The sequence below is a fragment of the Oryzias latipes genome, chromosome 12 (genome assembly GCF_002234675.1).
Source record: "Oryzias latipes chromosome 12, ASM223467v1".
NCBI classification, from domain to species: domain Eukaryota; kingdom Metazoa; phylum Chordata; class Actinopteri; order Beloniformes; family Adrianichthyidae; genus Oryzias; species Oryzias latipes.
The window spans coordinates 14,466,977-14,479,886 of NC_019870.2; the positions used below are offsets into that span (position 1 = coordinate 14,466,977).

At 41.0% G+C, this 12,910-nt stretch overlaps 1 long non-coding RNA gene across 6 annotated transcripts; it reads right to left on the reverse strand.

Moving 5' to 3' along the window:
• Window positions 1–11,304, reverse strand: LOC110014500. 6 transcript variants are annotated; one of them, XR_002874329.1, is made up of 5 exons: window positions 11,201–11,304; window positions 9,998–10,066; window positions 5,449–5,642; window positions 3,072–3,121; window positions 1–1,810 (listed from the first exon to the last, which is right to left on the reverse strand). It is a non-coding gene; the product is annotated as an uncharacterized LOC110014500 (long non-coding RNA). The 6 variants fall into 6 exon arrangements; XR_002874331.1 differs by having other exon boundaries at window positions 3,059–3,121; XR_002874328.1 differs by having other exon boundaries at window positions 3,072–3,124.
• Window positions 11,305–12,910: the final 1,606 nt, after the last annotated feature.

Below are 12,910 nucleotides of genomic sequence, written 5' to 3' on the forward strand. Positions count from 1 at the left end.
GGCAGAGAAAGCAGTTTATGACTATAATTATGTCAAATAAAAGTCATACAAATACACAAATAGAATGTATCAAGACATTTTTTTCTAAAACATGAGCAGGTTTTACACAACATATTTATTAAAAGGTTTTCAAAAGAGACAACAGGCTCAGTTTGAACACTTTTTGCTGCAGAAAAATTGAGTTCTTCATGTATGGATTTGATGTAGCGAACATTGGCTGCATGGAAGTGGACCAATGTGCTTTAGGAGTTATCAGGTTAATAACTCAAACTTTTCCCTCCCTTTTCTAACCAGCAGCAGCAGCCTTAACAGAGGGCCTTCATTTGGAATTGACATAACTAAAAAAAAAAAATGCATCGAAACTGTAAAACATCACAAACTGTCAGCGGTACCCACCACAATTGGCACACATCGTACCTGATGACAATGAATTTTGGGCATAGTGAACGGCCCATGTTCATGGATTGATGGCCACGTTCTAATGCACACTGATAGCAGGGATTAACGACACACGGATGTGTGCACGTAAAGCCCACAGAGACTGTCATCTTATTGCCTAATAGTCCTTTTTCTGCCGTATGGCTCCGCAGGACAGGGAAGTTTTTGGGATGCACAATATAAAGCTGGCATCTCAATTGCTGCCTCGTCTGAAGACATTCTTCAATGGGCTGAGACCGCTCTGGGGTAAGAAAGCTGTCTTAGTCTATTTGTTCTTGTTTGAAAATAATCTGTATCGCCACCAAGAGGGCAGTAGAGGCAATGTCCAGGGTGGAAGCCGTCTCTGGTGATGTTCTGGGCTTTACTGAGGGAGAGGGAGCTGTAGATGTTAGGCAGAGATCCACTCTGATGTGGTAGGTGGTGTCAAGGATCTGCTCAAATCTGCGTTGTCTTCATCGCCCTCCCACAGACAAAGCTTCCCACTATGACAGTGGGAAGCTCCTTAGCTGTCCGGGCAGGGGAGGGCATTATTAGCTTAGGGAGCCCTCCCATTTTCAATGGAACAGTGCTGACCGGAATAGTAAGCACGACCAAGAGGAGCGGCAGGAACCTTAAAGGCCTGGGAAACCGGATGTACATCCAACACAGTGCATCCATGATGGTAAACTCCCGTTGTAGTTGGTCAGTGTGTCCGTGAGAATCGTTCAGAACTTTCTGACTGCAGCTTCTCCTGTTTTTCTTTCAGCAAGGATTCTCAGGGGGTCCGTTAATAAATTTGGTGAGTGATGTTCATCTGACATTCAGAGTATGACACTGTGATTGGTCATTAAGAAACATAAAGGAAACAGGTGCAGCCGTGTCACTTCCTGTATGTGTGAGCAGTGAAGGTCAATCCAAACTGTCATCTGTACGATGAAGATGACTTGGTTCTACTAACTCACTGGTTTAACTAAATGGGTCCAGGTCATTTTATTTTTTAGAACCATATTGTTTTTTTATGTCCTTCTGCAGTTCTGGACTGAAGGAGCAGATATTTTTTAGTGATTCTTTCTATTTACACCTTTGACAAAGCTGCCCACCTCAGTGACGCTTGGGAGCTCTTTAGCTGTGTGGCCAGGTGAGAGTGTCCTGGCCTTTGGCAACCCTCCAGGTTTTGAGGGAACAGTAACAGAGGGGATTGTCACCACAGCGAAGAAGAAGGGTGACAGGATAAAGTCCCTGGCCTCCAACCGGACATACATCCAACACAGCGCCTTCATGATGGTGAGCTCCCGATGTAGTTGGGTCAGCGTGTCCGTGAGAATCGTTCAGAACTTTCTGACTGCAGCTTCTCCCCGATTTCTTTCTGCACGAATACTCGAGGGCTATAGCACTGAAAGAAAAACAAAGTTGGATTTACGTAAAAAAAACATGTACATTGGTTGCGTGTCATAAAGTAATGTTTTCGAAACAACTTTATTTTCTTTTTTATACGTAACTTTTTGTATTTTACAAACCTTTTTTTCAAATAAAGATTTGATATATTTTTTAGATTAGACCAGTGCTTCTAAATTATTTTTTGCCAGACCCCCGTAGGAAAAAGAAAATGTTTCGCGTCCACCTTAACACCCCCCCCCCCCCCCCCCCCCACACACACACACACACTTGCCCGGTAACAATATATATTGGATAAGTATAAAAACTGTGTATAGCTAAAATTGTATCTTTTAACATTAACAAAATAAGAAAGCAGTATAAATCCACTTTCAACAAATATTACATTTATTTAGCCACAGAAACCCTGATCTAGTTTAAAACAGAAAAGAAGCCTAAAGTGCATGAAATAAAAAAAAAAATCTGTCAGTCCTTATTTAAACTAGAAACATTTTGACCAACGGAACTATTTGATGCTGAGAAAAATAATTCAATCAAGAAATAATATTAAATTCTAAATTATGGATAGTTTATTTATGATCTCATAAAGTGCAGCTGTTTTCCTGCAATACCAGCTGTCTTTCTGTCTGTCTGACACCAACTAAACCACAGGCAGACAGAGAATCCATTTATGGAAAATAAAGACATGTCATCAAAATGTCTACAAAACTTCATAAAGCATGACATTATTAGCATGAGCTGAGGAACCTAAAGGCACATGATGATCCTGGTGTTGGGCAACAGGCAGCTTTCCGCCTGCCCCGTTTCACCTGGCAGACAGAGCCCACACCACCCATCCCCTTTCGTTCTCACACACAGCCGTGTGTGACACGAAACGGGAGCAGCTGCACGGACGGGGATTCAAAGGTTTCAGGCTGTCACACAACTCATACATCTCTCGCACAGACTTGAGTGTCAAGTAAACGGTGCTGAATCTGGTTTCAACCATCTGAAGCACTGTTTTTTTATTGTTGTGCTGCCAAACCAGATTGCTTGATGAAACGGACAACACTCTTGGCTGCACTAATTGTTTCTCCGATGTCTGGGGCGTCTGCAGACAGTGCGTCCTTGTCCAGGCCATGCCGAAGTACGGTGTTGATCACATGATCAAGGCACGAGAGGCGCTTGTAAGGCTCCAAAGCCTTCACAATGTTCCTGCCCTGATCTGTAACCCACACTATTCTGGATAAAGATGAAGGTTCCAAACCAAATCTATTTACCAGAAGCCGGACCAGTTCTCTTCTTATATTCTTCCCCGTTTTGGCATCTTCTGCTGGAAATACAGAGGTGGTAAGTGTTCTTCCAACCAAGCTGAAGTCTGTTTCAGTAAAGTGACAAGTTATTGCAATATAACTCATCTTTCTGTAATCATCCGTCCACATATCAGTACTCATGGCGACGTCACAGCCACCTGCCAGAGCGTTCTTTACCCGCTCAATTAACAAGCTCCTTTCTTCCTCAGCCTTCTTGCCGCACGCCTTTGACACTTAGGTGTAATGGGGGAGGACCGAGTCGACAGGTATGCGCCCAAAAGTTGACCCAACATTGATCAAGTCTTGGGCTAGACTTTTAAAACCTTCGCCAGAGACTACGGAAAATGGTCTAAGGTCCTGACAGCAAAAGTCCACGCACTTGTCTTTGATGGCCTGCTTAGCGCGAAGAGGGGCGGTCCTTGGGACAAATGATAATATAGATGTTTGACGTACATCACTTTTGCCATTACAGCTGTTTAAATGCCTGCTCAGCGTCGAGGTGCCACTCTTTTTGCTCTCATATGAAAGCAAAGCGCCACATTGACTACATTCAGCGAAGCCAACACAAGTTTCTGTATCATTTTCCACTATCAATTTGAAGCTTTTCCACACTTCCGGCGGTGCGTGTTTGCCTTTTCAGTTCCCCTGTCTTTAGTTTATCTTTGACTTCTTGCTGCTCCATATCGGGGATACCTAAACAAAATAGATGCGGACTTGCGGGGGGAAGATTACATTCACGTGGGCAATGCGTGCCCAGGCTCTGCGTCTGCGCACCGCGCTTCCTGTTCAGTAGTAGTTAATAAAATAGCAATTACCTTACAGCGCCTTCTCTGTTTTAACCAAATTATTAATTTATAACAAGTATTAATTTGTTTAGTATCCACACATCGTTTTAGTATACATTTTTATAAACATATATTTATTTAAAAAGTCAGCGAGAGAGAAGCTCGGCCCGACCCGAACATAATGTCTTCATTTTAGTGCCCGATCTGACCTAGTTCTGACTCGGGCTCAGGCTTTAGATCAGGGGTCGGGAACCTTTTTGGCCGAGAGAGCCATAAACGCCACATGTTTTTTAATGTAATTTCGAAAGAGCCATACAATGATGTTGTGTCTCTTTCCCACACTGATGCACGGAGACTTAACCTCTTACTAAGTTCTTTATTCTGGTTACTGTAGACCACAACAAACGCCGTACAACTAATTCATCAACTCCTGAATCTCTCCTGCCGAGACGAGAGCGCTTCTCCCAACTTTATATTCACCTGCCCCCGCTCCAGCCCTCCCATTTCCCTTATTCGGCCCATAGCTGAACCCCATTGGACCAAATTACCTAACAACAGGCTGAGCGACAGAACTGAGAGCCAATCAGATCTCTGCTTGATGCCTTCAATGAACCCCAGAACTTTTAACGCTGCCCAATAGCCAAGTTAAACTCAGACCGCGACAATTTTTTTAAAACTAAATATACAAGTGAATGTGTACATTTGATGTAATTTCAACATTTTTAAAGTACAATAAGTCTGTGGATCCTTTTTAATAACATTGTTATGCTGTTGCTAATAAATGATGAGTATTTCTCGTGGCAGATTTGTTGATTGTCTAGTCTGGTTGATACGTGGTGAGTTTCTGCTTCATGCAGGCGTTGAGACTTTAAACGTGATCGTAGGTCTGAATGTTCTGTAGATGTGAGACAGACTGATCACATGCAGACGGGGAGCCAAACACACACTCACACGCTGCAGTGAGTGACGGGCATTGGGTTATACGTTTTTACAATCCCTGAGCGATTCACCTGCAGCCTGTCCCCACAACACCTCAGTCACACCCCCTGCTTTCTTCCTCACACATCCCGTCCCCGCAACTGCGCGATCTTTCTCAGAGACGAGAGCGCGCAGTTTTAGGCACGGCAATTCACAGGTTTCCGGGTGGTACAAACTCTGTGAAATAATAGATAATAGTAAACTGATAGTTTTTTCTCCAAGCACCGCTACTACTGCGCGCCTCTGGCATCGCATCGCGCCCGAAAAGGACTGGTCTAATGAAAAAAAAGTATAATTAAAGATTTGTCTGCGAGCCACATGTGACCATCAAAAGAGCCATATATGGCTCGCGAGCCATAGGTTCCCGACCCCTGCTTTAGATCTTATCTCTAATTGTGGGATAAATAAAAGTATCAATTATTATTATTACTTAAGATCACATAGAACCTTCGCTTCTGCGAAGTATAACTCTATATGGTATAACTCTATTTACAATAGTAATAGAATCAGAATAATAAGTGTAATAATAGCTATCCATTATGAACAACAGGAAAATGGATTTGTTTCCATTGCTCTCATACATTGTCATCTTCTCCCGGTCAGCAGAGCTCCATGCCCGTTTTTCAGAGGAGATGGTATGTCCCTGATATTGTGGATGCCACTTTACCGGCGTTGGTTCAAATAATATCGTCCCGAAGGTAAGTGCCTTAACCTCTGTTCACTGAGTTGAAGGCTGGCCATAGTGATGGGATGTTGATGCCTCAGCTGTATTTATCTGGACAAAAATAATCAGAATGAAGAACTGTTAAGAATAAAAATGCATCATGTAAACATTCATTTTGAATTCATTTCAAATAATTGATCTCTATGTTAAGTCGTTAAGTTTTTTAGGTTAGACAAACATATATATCAAGTACTTTTTTTAATATATTGACATAATGTCTAATATTTAAATTTCCCTTTTAATTACTTGAATTATTAGGTCATGCAATAATTAAATACTTGTGTTTACTGTATAACACAAACAAAATGTGTAGGTTTTATATTATTCCACACTATAAAAAAAAAACGTTTTCTGCCATTATAAATGCTTCTTTTTTACTGCACCAAATAATTTTGCATTGACAAAGATTTCATTATGCAATTTACAGGGCTCCAGACTTTCCAGATTTTGCGACCAAAATTTGAGAGTGTGCGACTGCATTTTACATCCAGTCGCACATGTGCGACCAGTAAATTTGCCTCCCCCACCCTCCGTATTTTTTATACATTAAACATGGAAGGGGCACGTCAATGATCAATGAAATAATCAATGAGACGCGAGCGCACACGCACGCAAACACACGCACACATACTCATGAGACGCGAGCACACACTCTCGTGATGCCCGTCTGTGAGGCGGCCAATGCGTGTAAGAAGAATAGGGAAAGTCACTGTAAGTGGCTAAATGCGTGGAGGGGGAGGGGCCTAGAGATAACCGAGCGCGCGTAAACGTCTGTGGGAAGGAAACGGAGACAAATTTCATCACAACCTGATGAGCAAGCGAACTATTGATTCGTTCTTCCGACCTGCAGCTAGTGTACCAGTGCCAGAGTCTACAGCAGGGGTCTCAAACTCGCGAAGCAAACCACGGCTCTCATGCACGGCTGTAACGTCATGACTCCGCTCCCGCGGGAGATGGTCAGCTGAGGAGCATAAATGTCCCACACCTAAATGCGTGACAGCTAACGGGGCTCTAACATTAAACACGTGCGAGCAACAACACTATTTCGTCTTAGACACATTTAAAACAGGTGGGTAAAATGCAACGATAGACGTGTTTAAGATGAACCAGCGCCGCGCCTGGATAGTTGGGGGGGGGGGGGGGGTTTGAAGGCGAAGCTGCAGCGAGACTTAAGGAGAACAGGAAGTTGTTGTCCTTAACATTCAATTTACTTTTAATATGCCTCTTCCCCTTAGTATGATCTGTGATTTCTGATATTATATCTTTTATAATCATTTTAATGTTTTGTAATGTATGTAGCCTTTTTTTAATCAGTTGGCATATGAAATTGTTTTAATTGATCACTGAACTACAAAAACCCATCAGGACACATGTCCCATAATGCATTGTTTTGTAGTCTGTAGGGCAGCTTTCAGTCAGTGCAGTACTAAATTTCCAGCTGCGTTCGCTCTGGTTGGGGTTTTGCTCCCACCCATTTCTCATGATATTTTTGTTTTGATTGACAGGTGATGTTGGAGCAAAAACAAAAATATACGTCTCACACCAGGTGATCTGAACAGCGTTGCGTCCATCTGGGTGATCTCAAACACGCTTATTGTGCATCTTGGCTGCACCTATTTGGTGTCACCAACATGAATTTCCATCCCCTAATGTTTACATACATTTAAGTATTGTTTGTAATTGTGAAATGACCAAGAGGTTACTACGGTAATCACTTTGTTACTAAAAACCTTTTTTTATTCTAAATGTATGGTATTTTGTTTACTATTTGTACTGTCATGACAGCGATGGTGCTGTCAGTTTACCTTCTTGTTGCATCTTCAAGAGTACAGAATAAAATGTGACACTGAATTTGAAAAAGCACATTGTAATTTCTGCATCTATTATTAAAGTATTTATTAGTAATACAGTGGAAATTAGTAGATCTGGTTAGCATGTTGATTTACGGTATGCGCCCTTAAATTTTCTGGTTGTGCCCCTAAAATTTTCAGTTCCCAGGCGCGGCGCTGGTTCATCTCAAACACGTCTATCGTTGCATTTTCCCACGTGTTTTAAATGTGTCTTAAGACGAAATCGTGTTGTTGCTCGCACGTGTTTAATGTTAGAGCCCTGTTAGCTGTCACACATTTAGGTGTGGGACATTTATTCTCCTCAGCTGACCATCTCCCGCGGGGGCGGAGTCATGCCGTTACAGCCGTGCATGAGAGCCGTGGTTTGCTTCGCGAGTTTGAGACCCCTGCTGTACACTCTGGCACTGGTACACTAGCCGCAGGTCGGGAGAACGAATCAATAGTTCGCTTACTCATAGCTCAGACGCACGCACATATCAGGTTGTGATTATATTTGTCTCCGTTTCCTTCCCACAGATGTTTAATCGCGCTCGGTTATCTCTAGGCCCCTCCCCCTCCACGCATTTAGCCACTTACAGTGACTTTCCCTATTCTTCTCGCACGCAGTGGCCGCCTATCACGAGAGTGTGTGCTCGCGTTTCATGAGTATGTATGAGAGTATGTGTATTTGCGTGTGTGTGCGCTCGAGTCTCATTGATTATTTCATCGATCATTGACGTGCCCTTTCCATGTTTAATGTATAAAAAATACGGAGGGTGGGGGAAGCAAATTTACTGGTCGCACATGTGCGACTGGATGTAAAATTCAGTCGCACACTCTCAAATTTTGGTCGCAAAATGCGACCATTTAGTCGCAGTCTGGAGCCCTGGTATGTCAATGTTTGAGTGTCAACTCAAGTTATGAATGTTAAATGAAGTATGTACAGCTCACATTGTGAAGTTAAAATGTCTGGATTACAATACTCACCTGTACTACTTTAATTCTACTTTAATAATGGGATAAAATTAATTTGTAACTTCAGAGTACATTTTTGATTTAAAACTTTTATCCACTTACCTTGAACCTTGATATGGAATTGTTTGACTTGTGTACACAATTTGAATTCTATTTGAAACAGCTATTTGATTTTTGATAAGAATATTGTTTCTCTTGTTTTTACTTTCTACAATGATGATTAATCTGATCTATTTCAGTATACCCAGTGAAATGACTGTGGTTTGTTTTTGTTCAATTCTTGATTTGTTTTTTTCTGACCCTTTCTAGGTCAGGTTTTTGTTAGGTATGCTTTGATCTACAACTTGATGGCGAGCTACCCAAATCTGAGATCCTGATACTTCCACCCTCAATAACAACTCCTCACCTGCAGCAAACCTCAACTACATCCCAACCAATAGACTTTTGGAAACCACTCAATAGGACTCAGACCCATATCCCGATTCCTTTTGTTGTTGTTTTTTTGTATTCTTTAAGTGTCTATTTTCTGTTAATACAATCGATTGCATTTTACTTTCATCGCTGTCTTGTTTTCATTTACATACCTTGGGCTCCCTGAGACGAATTCTGATTATTACGTCTAGTCCCATAATCTTGGAAGCGTTACATGGGTTAACAAAAGGCTGGGAGGGAAAGAGGCAGAAATAATGTTTGGACGTCTTGGCGGAACATAAAAAATGTTGCGGGTCTTGCATCACTTACATTAACCGAATCCTAACTGACATTTGAAGATGTAATTATAGTTAACGACGGTTTTAAAGTCTTAAAATAATGGTAAAACCGTTAACAATAATTATGTCTTCAGACTGTAATGCTGCCCGTATGGATTGGCTACCTACAGTGGATGATCCTTTATTTTATTTATTTATTTCCATTTTATAAAGGATTATTCAATTTGTACATGTCTTCCCTGAGAGCTTTCTTTCCCAAATATTTCCAGACATCAGAGCTCAATACAACTGGCTGACAGATCAATTTAACGCAGCAGCAGCTAGCAGCTACTGGTTTGAGCTCTGCTGAGGATCAGTTCATTGAAACACTCAGACTCCACCCAGAGGATGGGGTTTACAGCACAAACACTGAAATCTGCTGGGTGTGGAGAGGGAGCATCCACTCATGGGGCAGAAGGATGAGGGCATTCTGCTTCCAATCTACGTTATACCTTTGTGAGATTTTCTGCTTCTGCCACTTTGAAAACAGAACAGAGCTAGGCTTAATAATGAGCAAGACCTGAGAGTTGCAGTAACAAACCTGCTAACTCGTTTTGAAAAGATGTGTAACACAAAGACACATGTAGCAATCAACAATACTTTGTGTTTCTTTTTACACATAGGTTCAAAGTTATTGTTCTTACAAAGTGAACGATTCATTCATTTTCTTCCGTTTGTCCCTTTCGGGCTCCGGGCTGCCAGAGACTATACCGGCCACTTATGGGCGAAGGACAGGTGAATGATCCTTTATTTGTCTGGTTTCTAGCATCAGGAATGTTTAAGATTTTGATATGGTTTGACATTAACTTATTTTGTCAGTTTTTATGGCAAATGCATGATGAGGGGGACCCACCTGACTCATTGAAGACCAGAGCATGTACATCACCATCAGGGAGGAGCAGTTGATAGTGTGTGATGAGCTCTGTAGTCAGGACAGAGATTTCTGAGTTAAATGTTACATTTTACATAAAATAACGAGTAACACTTCCACAGCTTTTTTGCATTGTTGTACTAACTAAACGGGTCGCGTTGGTTTGAAATCAAAAGCTGCAATAGAAAAAAAAAAACTGAAGAAATTACAACTACATTACACCCCCCACCGCACCCCTCCCCCCACAGGATTCAACCCGCCCACTGAGATCCCCGCGAATTTTAAAATGGAAACTGCAAACTAAACTAGCATATCGCGAGTAAATAAGCACCCCACCCAGATATACGGCATTCCCTCATTTATCCCAAAATAGGTGAAATTTGTGAAGTAGGATTCCCAACGTTTTAAGACTGTAAAACTTATTACTACACACATTATACACTTTTGTTCCCCAAGGTCATGATGGATATATTATTCTCTCCGTTTTAAACTCTCAAAATTAAAATCTTAACAGAAAAATAAGTTCTGCATAATGAAAACCAAGCTCTGCTTGAAATCGAAGATTTATTTAATCCGAACGCATGCTGTGCACGAGACGAGCACGGTAAATGATTGACAGCCAACAGCGACACTGAAGTACACCGTCTGCTGATCAAATAATGCCATCCTAGCTAAGTCATGGGTGGAATGGTATTGAAGAACTAAAATAATGTCAACAGAAGCTCCTCACATTTTATTATACTTCAAATTCGGTCTCTACAACGCAGATTTTAGCAAACAGAAATCCTCTCTAAGTGACGTTGAATTCCTAGAGTTTTCCGCCTGTGTGGGGGGGGGGAAAGAAAAACAGTGTCCACACGCAACGACTGCCCCCATCAAGAGCAAATTCCCAGGCATAACTACTTGCCACTCTTCCCTGCGCATCATTGGAACTCACCGCGTTACCGCTGAATCTGCCTGCGGCGTCAAAATACAACACACCGCGCACACCTCCCCCTACCTGGCTGTCGTTGAGGGCTGCAGGCAGCCGGCAGGAGCAAAAAGTGGCGCGCATAGCCTTAACTTTGATAACTATGATAAAAAAATAGATTACAAAGCTATTCTCTGTGAAAACTATCAATATTTATGATAAATATGACGTCTCTCGCTTCCCTAAATTCACATGTTAGAGTAAATTCAACTTACCTATAACAAGTTTCTCCATCCAGCAGGTGCTTGGAGCTTCTCTAAAATGGCTGACTCCAAAGATTCTCCTTCTGGAAAATGTTTCGACAGACGGGGTTTTCTTTCCAGAATTAAGGGGCATGACGGTGATTTAAAAAAAAAACTTTATTAACAAATATTGCACATACAAAATACCAAACGCACAACTCCACACTGTGTGCAAAATACAATTTTGACGTTCGCTAGGAAATTTAAAAAAAACAACATAATAATAACAATGTAAAACAGGTTAAGCAAAAATAAAACAAATGTAATAAAGGCAAAGGAATCTGTTAAAATTTCAAAAGAGACCATGTTTCAACTGTTCTGACAGCTTTTTTGTTAGTGGAGGATTTTATACTGTTTACATACAATACCATTTCTTTCTGAAAAACATAAAATACTGTTTTTTTGTTGGCATATTTACACTTGTGTATAAAGTATTTAGCCATAATTATAATTAAATTAACTACATACATTTTCTCTGCATGAAGTCTCCCTTGTGTAAAATATCCAAAAATAATATGCTCATAAAATAATCTATAATCTTCACATAGATGAGTTCTTATAAAAAGTATCAAATCTTTCCAAAATAGTTGAGTGAAGGAACAATACCAAAAAAGATGGGGCACAGTTTCTGGTGAAGAATGAGAAAATGAACAGTTTATGTCCAGGTCTTTTTAAAACTTAGTAAACAAGTGTTTCACTGGATAACATTTATGAAGAATTTTGAAAGAAATATCTCAGATTTTATTGGTGATGAAATACTTTGTGCCATTTGAAAACCAAAAGTCATCCCCCCATTGAGCTTGCAAAAATTTGCATCCTTAGCAAGTGAATGAGATTCCTGAAAAAAAAAAAGTCTATTTTTTGCTGTTTAGCAAATAAAAATAAGGCCTTACGCTTTACATTATTCCTTAGCCCTCTGGCATTTAAAGAGAAAACAGATAATGACATAAAAAAGTAGAAAAATAAGTAAAAAAATAGAACCTTCTTAGCCTTTTAAGAAAATTTAAGTCCAAAAAAATATAGGTCAACTGCAAAACGCAGTCGCGCCTTTTTCAATCAAACTGATGTGGAAAAAAGAACACTGAGAACATTTAAGCATTAACTCAACATCCTCTTTGCTTATAAAAATTTCAAGAAAAATGATATTTATAAGTCCATTGTGTTAACACTTCAAACTGATTTTTTTCCCTCTTTTTCTGCTCCTTTAAAATGGAGTTACGCTATTGATCACCAATGATGATTTCCCGTTATCCTTTGATGAAGGCCCTGGCACCAGCATAGGAGGCAAATTTTCCAGCAGCTCGAGCCTTCTGAATCTCTGGCCACAGCCGCAGCCTCCTCTCTCTGTCACCTTTGGAAAGATCCTCCTTGAACTGCAGACCGTGTTCCTTCATGTAAGGTGAATCCTTCCCCGCCTTCCAGACTGCATCCCTGCCCAGCCGAGAGATGAACTGCAGAATAAAAGCTCTGGGCCGTGTGTTGCTTATAGGCTGCCTCGTACTGCCAGGTCGATGCACAGTGTCTAGAACATCCACCAGCTTTTCCTTCATGGAAGGGAGGACCATCTGACAGATTTTTATCACGACAAAGCGGGTGTTTACATTCTCTGTCTCAGGAACTCCCACAAGCTTCAGATTCCTTCTTCTTGTGTAAGATTCAAGCTCATCCACTGTTCTTTGTAGA